Source organism: Lutra lutra, chromosome 7, assembly GCF_902655055.1.
Source record: "Lutra lutra chromosome 7, mLutLut1.2, whole genome shotgun sequence".
Lineage (NCBI taxonomy): Eukaryota > Metazoa > Chordata > Mammalia > Carnivora > Mustelidae > Lutra > Lutra lutra.
Window position 1 is genome coordinate 28,053,597 of NC_062284.1, and position 20,534 is coordinate 28,074,130.

The 20,534-nt window shown below is 37.1% G+C and overlaps 1 long non-coding RNA gene across 1 annotated transcript in view; it reads right to left on the reverse strand.

Moving 5' to 3' along the window:
- Positions 1 to 997: 997 nt before the first annotated feature.
- The window catches only part of LOC125104696 (uncharacterized), a 66,575-nt gene continuing 47,038 nt past the window's right edge, over positions 998 to 20,534 (reverse strand). The window contains exon 5 of the long non-coding RNA XR_007128696.1: positions 998 to 1,206. This is a non-coding gene — a long non-coding RNA (uncharacterized LOC125104696). The remainder of the gene's footprint in view (positions 1,207 to 20,534) is intronic.

Below are 20,534 nucleotides of genomic sequence, written 5' to 3' on the forward strand. Positions count from 1 at the left end.
TTTTGATTACTAAACTTTATGGTATAGTTTGAAATTAGAAAGTGTGATGCCTTCACTTTTCCTTTCTCAAGACTGTTTTGATTATTTGTGTTCTTTTGTGATTGCCTATGAATTTTGGGATTTTGATTGGGAAACTCAACCAGTATTGGTCTGCTAAGATTTTATTTTTTCATGAGCTGGTCTAAGTGTTTGTATGTCTCTAGCAGTTTATCTATTAATTCTATGTATTCCAATTTGTTGGCTTATAGTGATTTATGGTGATCTCTTGGTGATCTGTTGTATTCCTGTGGTATCAGTTGTCATGTTTCCTCTTTCATTTCTAATATTATTTCCTTGAATCTTTTCTCATCATTTATGGGTGAATGTATACAAATGTTTATCAGTTTTGTCTATGTTTTTTAAAAACCAAACTCTCAGTGTCATTGACCTCTCTATTTACATCTTAGTCACTATTTTATTTGTTTTTATTTAATATCATTCTTCTGAAAAATAAGATGAGAACATTCGCATTAAAATAACATTAAGAAGTATAAAATACTTAGGGTAAATCTAAGCAAAGAAGTGAAAGAACTATACAATAGAAACTATCAGATATTGATGAAAAAATGGTTGATCATGCAAACAAATGGAGACACATCGCAGTGGGTTGGAAGAGTTAATATTGTTAAAATGTTCATAATCCCAAGGCAATCTGCAGATTCAATATCTTCCCTATTTAAATCCAATGGGATTGTTCAAAGATACAGAACAAATAATCCTTAATTTGGTATGGAACTACAAAAGATTCTAACAACTAAAGCAGACCCAATAAGGAACTAATCTGGAGACATCAGAGTCCTGATTTCAAACTATATTACATAGCTATGGCAATTACAACAGTAGGGTGTGCACCTAAAACACATGTATAGACTAATAGAACAGAATCAATAACCCATACCTTTACTCACACCTATATCATCTACTAATATTGCATCAGGCAACCAAGAAGACTCTATGGAGAAAGGATAATCTCTTTGATAAATAATGTTGGGAAAACTGGACATCATATGCAAGAGAAATTGGGTTGGTCACTTACATCGCTCCCAAAAATGAAATAAAAATGGATTAAAGACTTAAATGTATGTCTTGAAATAGTAAAACTCTTGAAGGAAATCATAGGACACATGCTCCTTGACAATGGCCATGGTGATGAATTTTTCATATGACCTCCAAAAGACAGACAATGAAAGCATAAATAAGCAAGTGTATATCCATCTAAACACCTTCTGCACAGCTAAATAAAATAATTAGCAAACTGCACAGGCAACATATGGAATGGGTGAGTATATTAATAAACCATCTTCTGATTAGGAATAATAACCAAAGTATATAAATAACTCATATAATTTTAATAGCAACAAAATAAAACAAACTGATTACAACTAGAAAAATTTAATAGGTGTTTTTCCAAGGAAGACATACAATGTCCAACAGGTACATAAAAAGAGACTCACTCTCACTAGTCATCAGGGAAATGCAGATCAAAGACACAATGAGATCTCACTTCAAACATGTTAGAATGGCTAAGCAAGTGTTGGCAAAGATATGGAGAAGAGGAATTCTTGCTTACTCTTGGTGAAAATGTAAACTATGGAAACAGGTATGGAGATTCTTCCAAAAATTAAAATAGCTAACCAGTTTTCCCAGTACCATTTGTTGGTGATACTGTCCTTTTCCCGGTGTTCTTGTCTCCCTTTTCAAAGATTAGTTGATTTATATACAAGGGTTTAATTCTGGGCTTTCTGTTCTGTTCCATCTTTACACATGTCTGTTTTATTATTATTTATTTATTTATTTATTTATTTATTTATTTTTAAAATTTTATTTTATTTTTTCAGTGTTGCAAGATTCATTGTTATGCACCACATCCAGTGCACCATACAATGCATGCCCTCCTTAATACCCACCACTGGGCTCACCCACCCCCATGTACCCCCCCCCCCAAAAAACCCTCAGTTTGTTTGCTATGTAATGCCAGTGTCATATTACTTTAATTACTATAGCTTTGTAATCTAAATTTGAAATTGTTACTGAACCAAAGTGGATCTGCTTCTTGGTGAGTCATAGATAGAAACTCCACCAGGTGGCGTTGCCTCACAAAGTTATCTTTATTTGTAGAACTAAGAAGACCATGCAGAATAATTCCCAAAGCTGTGACTCCCCTAAAAGAAGAAAGCAATTCCTTTCATTAAAAAAAAAAATCTTTTTTGAACCTCCATTATTATAGTCATATTTTATCCTTCATTGTACCTAACTTTATTTTTTGTATGCACATAGGGTTTTTTTTCTTCTTAAAAAATCTGGGATACAACTTCTTCTAATAGATCAAAATATACCCTAAATCCAGCACAGGACTTTGTTCTAGACTCCAGCCTGAGCAAATTCCCTCCACTTTCTTTTTCTTTATTCTCCCAACCAACTTATCTTATCAACTCCTTTTTTAGAAATTAAAAAAAAAAAAACTTTTCATCTTTACAGTCATATTCCATCCCTTCATCATGTTTACCCTTATTTTGTGTGTATATATGTGTATATACATATTTTTTCATTCTTTAAAATTTTGGGGGGTAGTTTCTTCTAAGAGACCAAAATACTCTCAAAATTAAGTGGGTGACTGTTCTATTCACCAGTCTAATATATATATTTTCTTTTTTTAATATTTTTTCCTTTTCCTTTAATTTTTTTCTGAACTTCTTTTTACCCCCTTTCTTCCCCCCACAATTTGGGGTCTCTTCTGATTTAGTTAAGGCACATTTTCCTGGGGTCTTTGCCACCCTTTTAGTGTTTTATTCACTCCATATATTCTTATCTGGATAAAATGACAAAGCAGAAAAACTCGCCACAAAAAAAAAAAAAAAAAAAGAACAAGAGGCAGTACCAAAGGCTAGGGACCTAATCAATACGGACATTGATAATATGTCAGATTTAGAGTTCAGAATGACAATTCTCAAGGTGCTAGCTGGGCTCAAAAAGGGCATAGAAGATATTAGAGAAACCCTGTCTGGAGAAATAAAAGCCCTTTCTGGAGAAATAAAAGAACTAAAATCTAACCAAGTGAAATTAAAAAAAGCTATTAATGAGTTGCAATAAAAAATGGAGGCTCTTACTACTAGGATAAATGAGGCAGAAGAGAGAATTAATGACATGGAAGACCAAATGACAGAGAATAAAGAAGCTGAGCAAAAGGAAGACAAACAACTACTAAGCCATGAGGGGAGAATTCGAGAGATAAGTGATACCATAAGATGAAACAACATAAGAATAATTGGGATTCCAGAAGAAGAAGAGAGAGGGAGGGGAGCAGAAGGAATATTAGAGAATTATTGCAGAGAATTTCCCTAATATGGCTAAGGGAACAAAAATCAAAATCCAGAAGGTGCAGAGAACCCCCCTGAAAATCAATAAGAATTGGTCTACACCCTTTCATCTAGTAGTAAAATTTACAAGTATTAGTGAGAAAGAGGAAATCCTAAAAGCAGTCTGGACAAGAAGTCTGTAACATACAATGGTAAAAATATTAGATTGGCAGCAGATTTATCCACAAAGACCTAACAGGCCAGAAAGAACTGGCATGATATATACAGAGCACTAAATGAGAAAAACATGCAGCCAAGAATACTATATCCAGCTAGGCTATCATTGAAAATAGAAAAAGAGATAAAAAGCCAGGACAGGGGAGCCTGGGTGGCTCAGTGGGTTAAAGCCTCTGCCTTCAGCTCAGGTCATGATCCCAGCATCCTGGGATTGAGCCCCACATCATGCTGTCTGCTCGGCAGGGAGCCTGCTTCCCCCTCTCTCTCTGCCTGCCTCTGCCTACTTGTGATCTCTTTCTCTATGTCAAATAAATAAAGAAAATCTTTGGGGTGGGGGGAAAGTTTCCAGGACAAACAAAAACTAAAAGAATTTGCAAACACCAAACCAGCTCTACAGGAAATATTGAAAGGGGTCCTCTAAGCAAAGAGAGAGCCCAAAAGTAGTAGACCAGAAAGGAACAGAGACAATATACAATAATAGGCACCTTACAGGCAATACAATGGCACTAAATTCATATCTCTCAATAGTTACCCTGAATGTAAATGGGCTAAATGCCCCCAATCAAAAGATACAGGTATCAGAATGGATAAAAAAAACAAAACCCATCAATATTCTGTCTACAAGAAATTCATTTTAGACCCAAAGACACCTCCAGATTTAAAGTGAGGGGTTGGAAAACAATTTACCATGCTAATGGATATCAAAAGAAAGCTGGGGTGGTAATCCTTCTATCAGATCAATTAGCTTTTAAGCCAAAGACTATAATAAGAGATGAGGAAGGACACTATATCATACTTAAAGGGTCTGTCCAACAAAAAGATCTAACAATTTTAATTACCTATGTCCCTAACATGGGAGCAGCCAACTATGTAAACCAATTAATAACAAAATAAAAGAAACACATCAACAATAATACAATAATAGTAGGGGACTTTAACACTCCCATCACTGAAATGGACAGATCATCCAAGCAAAAGATCAACAAGGAAATAAAGGCCTTAAATGACACAATGGAATAGATGGACAACACAGATATATTCAGAACATTTCATCCCAAAGCAAAAGAATACACATTCTTCTCTAGTGCACATGGAACATTCTCCAGAATAGATGACATCCTGGGTCATAAATAAGGTATCAACCAGGATCAAAAGATTGTGATCATTCTCTGCATATTTTCAAATCATAATGCTCTGAAGCTAGAAATCAATCACAAGAGGAAATTTGGAAAGAACCCAAATAATGGAGACTAAAGAGCATCCTTCTAAAGAATGACTGGGTTAACCAGGAAATTAAAGAAGAATTGAAAAACTTCATAGAAGCAAATGATAATGAAAACACAACAGTTCAAAATATGTGGGACACAGCAAAGACAGTCCTGAGAGGAAAATATACAGTGACACAAGCCTTTCTCAAGAAACAAGAAAGGTCTCAAATACACAACCTAAGCCTACACCTAAAGGAGGTTGAGAGAGAAGAACAAAGAAAGCCTAAACCCAGCAGGAGAAGAGAAATCATAAAGATCAGAGCAGAAATCAATGAAATAGAAATTTAAAAAAACAATAGAACAAATGAACAAAACTAGGAGCTGGTTCTTTGAAAGAATTAATAAGATTAATAAACCCCTGGCCAGACTTATCAAAAAGAAAAGAGAAAGGACCCAAATAAATAAAATTATGAATGAAAGAGGAGAGATCACAACCAACACCAAAGAAATACAAACAATTATAAGAACATATTATGAGCAACTATATGCCAGCAAATTTGACAATCTGGAAGAAATGGTGCATTCCTAGAGATGTAGAAACTACAACTGAACCAGGAAGAAATAGAAAACCTGACCAGACCCATAACCAGGAAGGAGATTGAAGCAGTCATCAAAAATCTCCAAAGAAACAAGAGCCCAGGGCCAGACGGCTTCCCAGGGGATTCTACCAAACATTTAAAGAAGAATTAATTCCTATTCTCCTGAAACTGTTCCAAAAAATAGAAATGGAAGGAAAACTTCCAAACTCATTTTATTAGGCCAGCATTACCTTGATCCCAAAACCAGACAAGGATCCCATCAAAAAAGAGAATTACAGACCAACACCCTTGATGAACACAGATGCGAAAATTCTCACCAAAATACTAGCCAATAGGATCGAACAGTACATTAAAAGGACTATTCACCATGACCAAATGGGTTTTATTCCAGGGCTGCAAGTTTGGCTCAACATCCGCAAATCAATCAATGTGATACAATACATTAATAAAAGAAAGAACAAGAACCATATGATACTCTCAGTAAGATGCTGAAAAAGCATTTGATAAAGTACAGAATCCCTTCCTGATAAAAACAGGGATGTCCATTATCACCACTGCTATTCAACATAGTACTAGAAGTCTTAGCCTCAGCAATCATACAACAAAAAGAAATTAAAGATATCCAAATCAGCAAAGAAGAAGTCAAACTATAACTCTTTGCAGATGATATGATACTATATGTGGAAAACCCAAAAGACTCCACTCCAAATCTGCTAGAACTTGTACAGGAATTCAGTAAAGTGTCAGGATATAAAATTAATGTACAGAGGGTGCGCCTGGGTGGCTCAGTGAGTTAAGCCTCTGTCTTCGGCTCCGGTCATGATCCCAGGTCCTGGGATCGAGCACCGCATCGGGCTCTCTGCTCAGCAGGGAGCCTGCTTCCCCCTCTCTCTCTGCCTGCCTCTCTGACTACTTATGATCTCTATCTGTCAAATAAATAAATAAAATCTTTAAAAAAAAAAAACATTTAAAAAATCAATGTAAAGAAATCAGTTGCATTTCTTTACACCAACAACAAGACAGAAGAAAGAGAAATTAAGGAGTCAATCCCGTTTACAATTGCACCCAAAACCATAAGATACCTAGGAATAAACCTAACCAAAGAGGTGAAGAATCTATACTCGGAAAACTATAAAGTATCATGAAAGAAATTGAGGAAGACACAAAGAGATGGAAAAATGTCCCATGATCATGGATTGGAAGAACAAATATTGTGAAAATGTCTATGCTACCTAAAGCAATCTACACATTTATGCAATCCCTATGAAAATCCCATTCTTTTTTTTTTTTTCAAAGAAATGGAACAAATAATCCTAAAATTTATATGGAACCAGAAAAGACCTCAGATAGCCAGAGGAATATTGAAAAAGAAAGCCAAAGTTGGTGGCATCACAATTGTAGACTTCAAGCTCTATTACTAAGCTGTCATCATCAAGACAGTACGGTACTGGCACAAAAACAGACACATAGATCAATGGGACAGAATAAAGAGCCCAGAAATATACCCTCAACTCTATGGTCAACTAATCTTCAACAAAGCAGGAAAGAATGTCCAATGGAAAAAAGACAGTCTCTTCAACAAATGGTGTTGGGAAAATTGGACAGCCACATGCAGAAGAATGAAACTGGACCATTTCCTTACACCACACACAAAAATATACTCCAAATGGATGAAGGACCTCAATGTGAGAAAGGAATCCACCAAAATCCTTGAGGAGAACACAGGCAGCAACCTCTTTGACCTCAGCTGCAGCAACTTCTTCCTAGGAACATTGCCAAAGGCAAGGGAAGCAAAGGCAAAAATGAACTATTGGGACTTCATCAAGATGAAAAGCTTTTGCACAGGAAAGGAAACAGTTAACAAAACCAAAAGACAACTGACAGAATGGGAGAAGGTATCTGCAAATGACATATCAGATAAAGGGCTAGTATTCAAAATCTATAAAGAACTTATCAAACTCAACACCCAAAGAATAATCCAATCAAGAAATGGGCAGAAGACATGAAGAGACATCCAGATGGCCAACAGACACATGAAAAAGTGTTCCACATCACTTGGCATCGGGGAAATACAAATCAAAACCACAATGAGATAACATCTCACACCAGTCAGAATGGCTAAAATTAACAACTCAGGAAATGACAGACGCTGGTGAGGATATAGAGAAAGGGGAACCCTCCTACATTGTTGGTTGGAATGCAAGCTCATGCAACCACTCTGGGAAACAGCATGGATGTTCCTCAAAAAGTTGAAAATAGAGCTACCCTATGACCCAGCAATTGCACTACTGGGTATTTACCCTAAAGATACAAATGTAGTGATCCAAAGAGTCATGTGCACCTGATTGTTTATAGCAGCAATGTCCACAATAGCCAAACTATGAAAAGAACCTAGATGTCCATCAACAGATGTATGGATAAAGAAGATGTGGTGTATGTATATACAATGGAATACTATGCAGCCACCAAGAGAAATGAAATCTTGCCATTTGCGATGACCTGGATGGAACTAGAGAGTATTATGCTTAGCAAAATAAGTCAATCAGAGAAAGATAATTATCATATGACCTCTCTGATATGAGGAAGTTGAGAGGCAACTTGGGTGGGGGACGTTGGGGAGTAGGAAAAGAATAAATGAAACAAGATGGGATCAGGATGGAGACAAACCATAAGAGACTCTTGATCTCACAAAACAAACTGAGGGTTGCCAGGGGGACAGGGGAGGGAGAGGGTGGTGGGGTTATGGACATTGGGGAAGGTATGTGCTATGAAGTGTGTAAACCTGGAAATTCATAGACCTGTACGCCTGGGGCTAAAAATACATTATATATTAATAAAATATTTTTGTTGTTTAAATCCTTAGTTAACTCAGAATACTCTAACATTGTAATGATGGTAGGTAAGTCACTTACAAATCTAGTATAAAGGTGAAAGACAAGAGTAATAAAAATAAGTATAACTATAATTTCTTAAGGCTATGCCATTTTAAAAGATACAAATTGTAACATCAAAAAACAAAGCAGGGGCGCCTGGGTGGCTCAGTGGGTTAAGCCGCTGCCTTCGGCTCAGGTCATGATCTCAGGGTCCTGGGATCGAGTCCCGTGTCGGGCTCTCTGCTCAGCAAGAAGCCTGCTTCCCTCTCTCTCTCTCTCTCTGCCTGCCTCTCCATCTACTTGTGATCTCTCTCTGTCAAATAAATAAATAAAATCTAAAAAAAAAAAAAAAAAAAAAACAAAGCAGCACGGATTGCATGGAGCACTGGGTGTGGTGCAAAAATAATGAATACTGTTATGCTAAAAAAATAAAAAAAAAAGCAGGAAGAAGGCGTAAAAGTGTACTTTTGTTTGCATTCAAAGTTAAGTTGTTATCAGCTAAAATATACTATCATTACTACAAGATGTTTTCTATAAGCTCTGTTAACCACAAAATAAAAACCTATACTTGAGATACAAATGAGAAAGAGAAAGGAATCTAATCATAACACTACAGAAAATCATCAAATCACAAAGCAAGAAAGTAAAACAGGAAGAAAGAAACAAAGGAACTACAGAACCTTGAGAAAACAATAAACAAAATGTCAGTGGGAAATCTATACCTATCAATAATTGCTTTAAATTTAAATAAATTAACCTCTCCAAACAAAAGACAGACTGGCTGAATTAATTAAAAAACTAAAACTAACCTGTACCCCTGAAACAAATAATGCATTATATGTAAATTTTAAAAAACCTAAAACCAAGTTTATGTTGCCTACAAGAAAGTCACTTCAGCTTTATGAACACACATAAACTGAAAGTGAAATGATGAAAAAAGAGATCCATATAAATAGAAACCAAAAGAAAACAGGGGAGATGTATTTATCAGACAAAAAAAGACTTTAAGCAAAAAAAAAAAAAAAAAAAAAGTAAAACAAGACACAAACAAGGTCACTCATCAGGAGAATATAACAATTATAAATATAAAAATATAATTAAGTAGGAGTCAAGATGGCGGAGAAGTAGCAGGCTGAGACTACTTCAGGTAGCGGGAGATCAGCTAAATAGCTTATCTAAAGATTGCAAACACCTACAAATCCAATGGGAGATTGAAGAGAAGAAGAACAGCAATTCTAGAAACATAAAATCAACCACTATCTGAAAGGTAGGACTGGCGGAGAAGTGAATCCAAAGTGACTGGAAGATAGACCGCAGGGGGAGGGGCCGGCTCCCGGCGAGCGGCGGAGCACAAAATCTGAGCACAAAATCAGGACTTTTAAAAGTCTGTTCCGCTGAGGGACATCGCTCCAGAGGCTTAACTGGGGTGAAGCCCAGGCGGGGTCAGCGCGGCCTCAGGTCCCACAGGGTCACAGAAGGATCGGGGGTGTCTGAGTGTCGCAGAGCTTATTAGAACAGGGTATTAGAACAGGGAAGCCGGCTACAGAGACAGAGCTGAGGAGTGAGCTCTAAACTCGGGGTTACCTTGAACCGGTCGCAGGCGCAGTCAGCTCGGAGCGCGGCCAGAGGCCAGGGTGACGGGAGTAATTGGGCACTGTTCTCTGAGGGCGCACTGAGGAGTGGAGCCCTGGGCTCTCGGCTCCTCCGGGTCGGAGACCGGGAGGCCGCCATCTTCATTCCCGTCTTCCAGAACTCTACGGAAAGCGCTCAGGGAACAAAAGCTCCTGAAAGCAAACCCAGCAAACCCGAGCGGATTACTCAGCCCGGCCCTGGGTAAGGGCAGTGCAACTCCGCCTGGGGCAAAGACGCTTGAGAATCACTACAACAGGCCCCTCCCCCAGAAGATCAATGAGAAACCCAGCCAGGACCAAGTTCACCTACCAAGGAGTGCAGTTTCAATACCAAGGAGAGTGGCGGAATTCCAGAGGAGAAGAAAGCAAAGCATGGAACTCATGGCTTTCTCCCCATGATTCTTTAGCCTTGCAGTTAATTTAATTTTTTTTTCTTTTTCAATTTTTTTTCTCTTCTTCTGCTTAATTTTTTTTAACTTTTACCGTTATCTTTTTTAACGTTTTTTAAATAGTTTATCTAATATATATATTTTTTTCCTTTTTATATTTTTTATCGGCTTTCTTTTCTTAATAGTTTCTTTTTTTTTTTCTTTCTGAACCCCTTTTTATCCCCTTTCTCCCCCCTCAAGATTTGGGATCTCTTCTGATTTGGCTAAAGCATATTTTCCTGGGGTTGTTGCCACCATTTTAGTATTTTACTTGCTCCTTCATATACTCTTATCTGGACAAAATTTCATCCCAAAGCAACAGAATACACATTCTTCTCTAGTGCACATGGAACATTCTCCAGAATAGATCACATTCTTGGTCCTAAATCACGTCTCAACCGGTATCAAAAGATTGGGATAATTCCCTGTATATTTTCAGACCACAATGCTCTGAAGCTAGAACTCAATCACAAGAGGAAATTTGGAAAGAACCCAAATACATGGAGACTAAACAGCATCCTTCTAAAGAATGAATGGGTCAACCAGGAAATTAAAGAAGAATTGAAAAAATTTATGGAAACAAATGATAATGAAAACACAACGGTTCAGAATCTGTGGGACACAACAAAGGTAGTCCTGAGAGGAAAATATATAGCGGTACAAGCGTTTCTCAAGAAACAAGAAAGGTCTCAGGTACACAACCTAACCCTACACCTAAAGGAGCTGGAGAAAGAACAAGAAAGAAACCCTAAACCCAGCAGGAGAAGAGAAATCATAACGATCAGAGCAGAAATCAATGAAATAGAAACCAAAAAAACAATAGAACAAATCAACGAAACTAGGAGCTGGTTCTTTGAGAGAATTAATAAGATTGATAAACCCCTGGCCAGAATTATCAAAAAGAAAAGAGAGAGGACCCAAATAAATAAAATCATGAATGAAAGAGGAGAGATCACAACGAACACCAAAGAAATACAGACAATTATAAGAACATACTTTGAGCAACTCTACGCCAACAAATTTGACAATCTGGAAGAAATGGATGCATTCCTAGAGACATAAACTACCACAACTGAACCAGGAAGAAATGGAAAGCCTGGACAGACTCATAACCAGTTAGGAGATTGAAACAGTCATCAAAAATCTCCAAACAAACAAAAGCCCAGGGCCAGATGGCTTCCCGGGGGAATTCTACCAAACATTTAAAGAAGAACTAATTCCTATTCTCCTGAAACTGTTCCAAGAAAATAGAAATAGAAGGAAAACTTCCAAACTCATTTTATGAGGCCAGCATCACCTTGATCCCAAAACCAGACAAGGATCCCATCAAAAAAGACAACTACAGACCAATATCCTTGATGAACACAGATGCAAAAATTCTCACCAAAATACTAGCCAATAGGATTCAACAGTACATTAAAAGGATTATTCACCACGACCAAGTGGGATTTATTCTAGGGCTGCAAGGTTGGTTCAACATCCACAAATCAATCAATGTGATTACAACACATTAATAAAAGAAAGAACAAGAATCATATGATACTCTCCATAGATGCTGAAAAAGCATTTGACAAAGTACAGCATCCCTTCCCGATCAAAACTCTTCAAAGTGTAGGGATAGATGGCACATACCTCAATATTATCAAAGCCATCTATGAAAAACCCACTGCAAATATCATTCTCAATGGAGAAAAACTGAAAGCTTTTCCGCTAAGGTCAGGAACACGGCAGGGATGTCCGTTATCACCACTGCTATTCAACATAGTACTAGAAGTCCTAGCCTCAGCAATCAGACAACAAAAGGAAATTAAAGGCATCCAAATCGGCAAAGAAGAAGTCAAACTATCACTCTTTGCAGATGATATGATACTATATGTGGAAAACCCAAAAGACTCCACTCCAAAACTGCTAGAATTTGTACAGGAATTCAGTAAAGTGTCAGGATATAAAATCAATGCACAGAAATCAGTTGCATTCCTCTACACCAACAACAAGACAGAAGAAAGAGAAATTAAGGAGTCCATCCCATTTACAATTGCACCCAAAACTATAAGATACCTAGGAATAAACCTAACCAAAGAGACTAAGAATCTATACTCAGAAAACTATAAAGTACTCATGAAAGAAATTGAGGAAGACACAAAGAAATGGAAAAATGTTCCATGCTCCTGGATTGGAAGAATAAATATTGTGAAAATGTCTATGCTACCTAAAGCAATCTACACATTTAATGCAATTCCTATCAAAGTACCATCCATTTTTTTCAAAGAAATGGAACAAATAATCCTAAAATTTATATGGAACCAGAAAAGACCTCGAATAGCCAAAGCAATATTGAAAAAGAAAGCCAAAGTTGGTGGTATCACAATTCCAGACTTCAAGCTCTATTACAAAGCTGTCATCATCAAGACAGCATGGTACTGGCACAAAAACAGACACATAGATCAATGGAACAGAATAGAGAGCCCAGAAATAGACCCTCAACTCTATGGTCAACTCACCTTCGACAAAGCAGGAAAGAATGTCCAATGGAAAAAAGACAGCCTCTTCAATAAATGGTGTTGGGAAAATTGGACAGCCACATGCAGAAAAATGAAATTGGATCATTTCCTTACACCACACACGAAAATGGACTCAAAATGGATGAAGGATCTCAATGTGAGAAAGGAATCCATCAAAATCCTTGAGGAGAACACAGGCAGCAACCTCTTCGACCTCAGCCGCAGCAACATCTTCCTAGGAACATCGCCAAAGGCAAGGGAAGCAAGGGCAAAAATGAACTATTGGGATTTTATCAAGATCAAAAGCTTTTGCACAGCAAAGGAAACAGTGAACAAAACCAAAAGACAACTGACAGAATGGGAGAAGATATTTGCAAATGACATATCAGATAAAGGGCTAGTGTCCAAAATCTATAAAGAACTTAGCAAACTCAACACCCAAAGAACAAATAATCCAATCAAGAAATGGGCAGAGGACATGAACAGACATTTCTGCAAAGAAGACATCCAGATGGCCAACAGACACATGAAAAAGTGCTCCACATCACTCGGCATCAGGGAATTACAAATCAAAACCACAATGAGATATCACCTCACACCAGTCAGAATGGCTAAAATTAACAAGTCAGGAAATGACAGATGCTGGCGAGGATGCGGAGAAAGGGGAACCCTCCTACACTGTTGGTGGGAATGCAAGCTGGTGCAACCACTCTGGAAAACAGCATGGAGGTTCCTCAAAATGTTGAAAATAGAACTACCCTATGACCCAGCAATTGCACTGCTGGGTATTTACCCTAAAGATACAAACGTAGTGATCCGAAGGGGCACGTGCACCCGAATGTTTATAGCAGCAATGTCTACAATAGCCAAACTATGGAAAGAACCTAGATGTCCATCAACAGACGAATGGATAAAGAAGATGTGGTATATATACACAATGGAATACTATGCAGCCATCAAAAGAAATGAAATCTTGCCATTTGCGACGACGTGGATGGAACTAGAGGGTATCATGCTTAGCGAAATAAGTCAATCGGAGAAAGACAACTATCATATGATCTCCCTGATATGAGGGAGAGGAGATGCAACATGGGGGGTTAAGGGGGTAGGAGAAGAGTAAATGAAACAAGATGGGATTGGGAGGGAGACAAACCATAAGTGACTCTTAATCTCACAAAACAAACTGAGGGTTGATGGGGGGAGGGGGGTTGGGAGAGGAGGGGTGGGGTTATGGATATTGGGGAGGGTATGTGCTATGGTGAGTGCTGTAAAGTGTGTAAACCTGGCGATTCACAGACCTGTACCCCTGGGGATAAAAATATATGTGTATAAAAAATAAAATTTTAAAAAAATATATATATATAATTAAATATAAATATAAATAAATATAAACATAACAATTATAAATATATATAAAATATAAATATAACAATTATAACAAATATAAATATAACAATTATAAATACATATCCTCCCAAAATCAGAATACCTATGCATATAAAGCAAATATTAAAAGATCTTAAGGGACAAACAGACAGCAGTAGAAGGACTGCAGGGAATTTCAATATCCAACTTTCATCAATGGATATATCATTCAGACAGAAAACCAATAAAGAAACACTGAATTTAAACTACACAATAGATCAGATGGACCAAACAGATACAGGATACAGCAGTAGAATACACATTTTTCTCAATTACACATGGAACTCTCCAGGATATATAATAAGTTAGGCCACCAAAATAAAAATCTTAATAGATTTGAGAAGATTAAAATCCTATCAATTATCTTTTCTGACCACGATAATAAGCAAGTAGGATTTTGTTACAAGAGGAAAACTGGTAGAGTCATGTATACATGAAGATTAAACAACATGCTCCTGAACAACTAGCTGGTCAAAAAATAAGTCAAAAAAAGAAATAAAAAAGCGTCCCTGGGTGGCTCAGCTGATTAAGCATCTGCCTTTGGCTCAGGTCAGGATCCCAGGGTCCAAGGTTTGAGCTCCACATTGGGCTTTTTGATCTGTGAGGAGCCTGCTTCTTCCTCTCCCTCCCCCTATGCCTGCCACTCCCCTTGCTTGTGCTCACTCTCTCTCTGTGTGTGTCAAATGAATGAATAAATCTTTTTTAAAAAAGAAAGAAAAAATCTTAAATGAAAATGGAAACATAACATACTGAAGCACATAGGATGCAACAAAAGCACTTAAGAGCAAACTTTATACCAAGAAACAATATATTTTTTAAAAGAATGCTCTCAAATAAACAACCTAGCCTTCCATCTCAAGAAACTAGAAAAGAACAAAGGCCAAAGTTAGTAGAAGAAAGGAAATAACAAAGATCAGAGTGAAAATAAATGAAAGAGAGACTAGAATGACAGAGAACAGCAATGAAACCAAAAGGTGGTTTTTGAAAAGATAAACAGAGTAAACAAAACATTAAATGAACTAATAAAAAGACACAAGACCCAAAATCAGATACAAAAGAGGAGACGTTACAACTGAGAACACAGATAAACTAATGACCATAAGAGACTACTGTGAACAATCATATGCCAACAAATTACATAACCTAGAATAGATAAATTCCTAGAAAAAGAAAAGCTACCAAGACAAAATCATGAAGAAGCAGTAAATTTGTTCTTTTTTTAAGATTTTATTTATTTTCTTGACACACAGAAAGAGAGAGAGAGAGCATAAGCAGATAGAGAGGCAGCAGAGGGAAAAGAAGCAGGCTCTCTGCTGAGGAGGGAGCCCAACACAGGTCTCGATCCCAGAACAGACCTGGGCTGAAGGCAGATGCTTAACCAACTAAGCCACCCAGGTGCCCCAAGAAGTGATAAATTTGAACAGATTTCCACTAAGAAGTTTCAACCAGTAAATAAACCTCTCCCAGAAAACAAAAGTCCAGGACCAGATGGCTTCCCTGGTAAATTCTACCAAATATTTGGGAGCATATATTTAAAGAATTAATACCAATATCTATCAAATTCTTCCACATCAATGAAGAGAAGAGAATACTTCCAAACCCATTTCACAAGGCCAGCATTACCCTGATACCAACGCCTGAGAAGGACACTACCCAAAAAAAAAAAAAAAAAAGGCCAATATACCTGATGAACAATGATACAAAAATCCTCAACAAAATGCTAGCAAACTGAATTCAAAACCACATTAGAAGATTCATACAACATAATTAGGCGGGCTTTATTCCTGGGATGCAAGGATGGTTCAAAATACGCACATCAATAAATGTGATTCACCACATAAACAAAATGAGAGAAACCCTACAATAATCTCAAAGGATGCAGGAAAAGTATTTGACAAAACTCAACATCCTTTCATGAGGAAAAACTCTCAACAAATTAGCTACACAGTTAATGTACCAAAATACAATAAAGACCTTATACGACAAGCCCATATTTAACGTCATACTCAATGGTAAAAAGGGAACAGGATTTCCTCTAAGATCGGGAACAAGACAAGGATGTTCACTGCCACCACATATTGTTTAATTTCCTTCAGCATATGTAACAAACAGCATTATATTAGTTTCTAGTGGACAATATAGTGACTCAACAATTCCAGACATCTCCCAGTACTCACCACAAGTGCCCTCCTTAATCTCCATTACCTATTTCACACATTCACCAACCCACCTTCCCTCTGGGAGCCATCAGTTTGTTCTCTATACCTAAGAGGCTGCTGCTTGGTGTGTCTCCTTCTGTCCATTGCTCCTTTGGATTGTTTCTTAAATACCACATGAGTGAAATCTGATGTTATTTGTCTTCCTCAGACTGACTTATGTTATCATTATATTCTCTAGCACCATCCGTTAAAAATGGCAAGTCTTCATTCCTTTATATGGCTGAATAATTTTACATTCTCTATATATGACACCTCTTATTTAACCATTCATAATTTTATGGATATCTTGGAGGCTTCCATACCTTGGCTATTGTAAATAATGCTGCGATACACAAAGGGGTGCATGTGTTCCTTTGAATTAACAGTTTTGCATTTTTTGGATACCAACTGATTACAATGATTGATGCATCATAAAGTAGTTCTACTATGAAATTTTCTTCTCCATTTTTTAAAATTAAATTCAATTAGCCAACATACAGTACATCATTTGTTTCAGATGTAGAATTCAGTAATCCATCAGTTCCATATAACACCCAGTGCTCATCACATCACATGCACCCAATTACCCCATTCCCTCCATCCACCTCCCTTCCAGCAACTGTTTGTTACCTATAGTTAAGAGTCTCTCATGGTTTGTCTCCCTCTCTACTTCTCATTCAGTCCCCCCCCCTTATCCTATTATCCTCTGCACCATTTCTTATATTCTACATATGAGTGAAACCATATGATAATTGTCTTTCTCTGATTGACTTATTTCCCTCAGGATAATACACTTCAATATCATCCATGTCAGTGTAAATGGTAAATATTCATCCTTTCTGATGCCTGAGTAAAATTCTATTGTATGCATATATATCTATATATCTACTATATCTATATCTATATTGGCCCTTTCCATAGTGTGGCTATTATGGACATTGCTAGTAGAAGGTGCAGGTGCTCCTTCAAATCACTATGTTTTTATACACTTGGATAAATATTTAGTAGGGCAAATGCTAGGCCATAGGGCAGTTCTATTTCTAAATTTTTGAAGGTACCTCCATACTGTTCAGAATAGTGACACCAGTTTGCATTACGACTAACAGCGTAAGAAGGTTCCCCTTTCTCCACATCCTCACCAACCCCCTTTGTTTCCTGACTTATTCCATTTAGCTATTCTGACTGGTGTGAGGTGGTATCTCGTTGTGGTTATGATCTATATTTCCATGATGCCAAGTGATGTTGAGCATTTTTTCATGAGTCTGTTGGCCATTTGTATGTCTTCTTTGGGAAAATGTCTGTTCATGTCTTCTGCCCATGGAGTGACCAGATTCTTTCATTTTGGGCTCTTGAATTTGCTAAGTTCCTTAGAGATCTTGGATACTAGCCCTTTATCTGATAGGTCACTTGCAATTATCTTCTCCCATTCTGTTGGTTGCTTTTGAGATTTCTAGACTGTTTCCTTTACTGTTCAGAACTTTTGAACTAGATGAAATCTGAAATCCAATAGTTCATTTTTGCTTTGTTTCTCTTGTCTTTGAACACATGTCTAGCAAGAAATTGCTGAGTCCATGGTCGAAGAGGTTGCTGCCTTTGTTCTCTTTTAGGATTTTGATGGATTACTGTCCCACATTTAGGTCTTTCACCTATTTTGAGTTTATTTTTGTGTATAGTGTAAGAAAATGGTCCAGCTTCATTCTTCTGTGTGTGGCAACCCAATTTTCCCAACACCATTTGTTGAAGAGACTGTTTTCTTTCCATTGGATATTCATTCCTGCTTTGTCAAAAATTAGTTGACCATAGAGTGGAAGGTCCATATCTGGGTTTTCTGTTCTATTCCATTGATATATGTGTCTGTTCTTGTGCCAGTACCATGCTGTCTTGATGATTACAGCTTTCTAATACAGTTTAAAGTCCAGAATTATAATACCACCAGCTTTGGTTTTCTTTTTCAATATTCCTCTATCTATTCAGGGTCTTTTCTTGTTCCATACAAATCTTGGAATGTTTTTGCTCCACTTCTGTGAAAAATGTCAATGGTGGGGCAACTGGTGTGTGGCTCAGTTAGTTAGGCATCTGCCTTCGGTTCAGTGCATGATCCCAGGGTCCTGGGATCAAGCCCCACATTGGGACCCCTGCTCAGCTGACAGCCTGCTTCTCTCTCCCTCTGCTTCTCTCTCTGCTTGTGTGCTCCTGCAATCAATCAATCAATCACTCTCTCCCTCTCAAATAATTAAATAAATAAAATCTTTAAGAAAAAAAAGAAAAATGTCAATGGTATTTGATAGGGATAGCATTGAATGTGTAGATTGCTTTGGGTAGCAAAAACATTCTAACAATATTTATTCTTCCAGTCCATGAGCATGGAATGGTTTTCCATTTTTCTGTGTTTCCCTCAATTTCTTTAGTTTTTAGAATACAGATCCTTTACCTCTTTGGTTAGATTTATTCCTAGATATCTTGTGATTTTTGGTGCAACTGTAAGTGGGATTGATTCCTTAATTTCTCTTTATTCTGCCTCATTGTTAGTGTATAGAAACGCAACTGATTTCTGCACATTGATTTTATATGCTGACACTTTGCTGAGTTCCTGTATAAGTTCTAGCAATATTGGGGTAGGGTATTTTGGGTTTCCCATATAGAGTATCCTGTCATCTATGACGAGTTGTAGTTTGACTTATCAATTTGGATGCCTTTTATTTTTTTATGATGTCTGATTGCTGAGCCTAGGACGTCTAGTACTATATTGAACAACAGTGGTAAGTATGGACATCTCTATCGTGTTCCTGACCTTAGGAGGAAAGCTCTTCAGTTTTTCCCCCATTGAGAATGATATTCACTCTGGGCTTTTCATAGATGGCTTTAGGATATTGAGGTATGTTCCCTCTACCCATATATTTTGAAGAGTTTTAATCAAGAAAGCATGCTGTATTTTGTCAAATGCTTTTTCTGCATCAAGAGAATCATATGGTTCTTGCTGTTTCTTTTATTAATGATTAATTTTTATTAATGATTAATGATTCTTTTATTAATTGATTGACTTGCAGATGTTGAACCACCCTTGCAGCCCAGGAATAAATCTCACTTGGTCCTGGTGAATAATCCTTTTCAGGTACTGTTGGATCCTAGTATGGCTAGTATTTTGGTGACATTTTTGGCATCCGTGTTCATCACAGATATTGGTCTATAATTTTCCTTTGTGGTGGGTTATTTGTCTGGTTTTGGGATCGAGATAATGCTGGCCTCATAGAATGATTTTGGAAGTTTTCCATCCATTTCTATTTTTTGAAACAGCTTCTGAAGAATAGGTATTATTTCTTCTTTAAATGTTTGATAGAATTCCAGCCTATCAGGCTCTGGGATCTTGTTTGTTGTGAGATTTCCTTGCTGGTTATGGGCCTCTTTCAGTTTTTCTATTTCTTCCTGGTTGTTTTGGCAGTTTATATGTCTCTAGGAATGCTTCCATTTCCTCAAATTGCTAAATTTGTTGACATATACTTGCTCATAATGTGTTCCTTAAATTCTTTGTATTTCTTCAGTGTTCACTTTGGTTTCTCCTCTTTCACTCATGATTTTATTTATTTGGGCCTTTTCTCATTTCTTTTGGATAAGTCTGGCCAAGGGTTTATCAATATTATTAATTCTTTCAAAGAACAAGCTCTTAGTTATACCAATCTGTTCCACTGTTCTTTGGTTTCTATTTCATTGATTTCTGCTCTGATCTTTATTCTTTCTTGTCTCTTGCTAGGTTTAGGGTTTTTTTGCTGTTCATTCCCCAGATTCTTTAGGCATAAGATTAACTTGTATATTTGAGACCTTTCTTGTTTCGTGAGAAAGGCTTGTATTGCTATCGACTTCCCTCTTAGGACAGCCTTGGCTGTATCCCAAATATTTTGAGCAGTTGTGCTTTCATATTCTTTTGTTTCCATGAATTTTTAAAATTCTTCTCTAATTTTCTTGTTGACCCATTCATTCTTTAATTCAGTGCTCTTTAACCTCCATGTATTTTTGTTCCTTCCAAATTTTCTCTCATGGTTGACTTCATTTTAAAGCATTGTGGTCTGAAAACATGCAGGGAATAATCCCAATCTTTTGGTAC